We start from the raw sequence: 931 nt of genomic DNA, 5'->3' as shown, positions 1-931 counted from the left end.
TCTTTTGCAATTTGACCCTTCAAAAGAAGCTTAAACCTAAAGCCAATTTGCAAAATGAACCCTTTAATTGTGGGCTTTTTTGTCTTTTTAATTTATTAATAGTTATCTTTTTGTCTTTCAATAAAGAATCTTTCTTCTTTTTTTTTTCTTTTTTACTTTTTCTTTTTGTTTTTTTTAATAAAAGTCTAAATGCTATATGAAGCTGACAAAGTTAATCTGAGGTTGGAACTATTAGGACAGCAAATGTAGGAAAAGGAGAAGAGTGCTTAATTATGTGCACACTTAAAAGATAAAGTAATTATCTTTTTTTTTTTCTCCCCTTTAAAAATTGTTTTAGCCTTAATAAGAAAATCTTAGCTTATTATTACTTTATATATATAAATAATATATGTAACTTTTTTTTTTTTCCTATTGTCATACCTAACTTTTTCCCTCTCTTTTTTTCTTTTATATCTCTTTTTGGTATGGGATGATGATTGAACTAACAATGAAGTTAGAAATAGGAGTAAAATCGTCATTTGCTTATATAAAATATTAAAACACGAATCAATAGATTCTGCATAATCACTTCACCCAAATCTTTATTATCTTTATCGCACAAATAAAAGACAAAAATATTTGTTCTTCCTTTTTCCCTCTTTCTCTCTCGCTTTTTTTCTCGGTAGGTAAACTGATCTTGATATTTGTCGAACTATGTTCTTAATGAAAGAGATCTTTCATAGATGAGATGTCCTTTCTGAACCGACCTCCATATTTCCGTTGTAAATGAGAAATATCGGTTATCACCAAAGAGAAAAGAAAGAAAAAAGGGAAAAGCGAGTTGGTTAATGTTGGAAGATTTTTTGGGGGTTTATTTTTGGAGCTAGGGGCATGTGATAATGAGCCATTTTGATGGGTATATATATATATATATATATATATATATATATAG

The sequence above is a fragment of the Benincasa hispida genome, unplaced genomic scaffold, assembly GCF_009727055.1.
Source record: "Benincasa hispida cultivar B227 unplaced genomic scaffold, ASM972705v1 Contig954, whole genome shotgun sequence".
Taxonomy (NCBI): domain Eukaryota; kingdom Viridiplantae; phylum Streptophyta; class Magnoliopsida; order Cucurbitales; family Cucurbitaceae; genus Benincasa; species Benincasa hispida.
The sequence above is the reverse complement of the archived record's forward strand: the minus strand, read 5'-3'. Positions refer to the sequence as shown.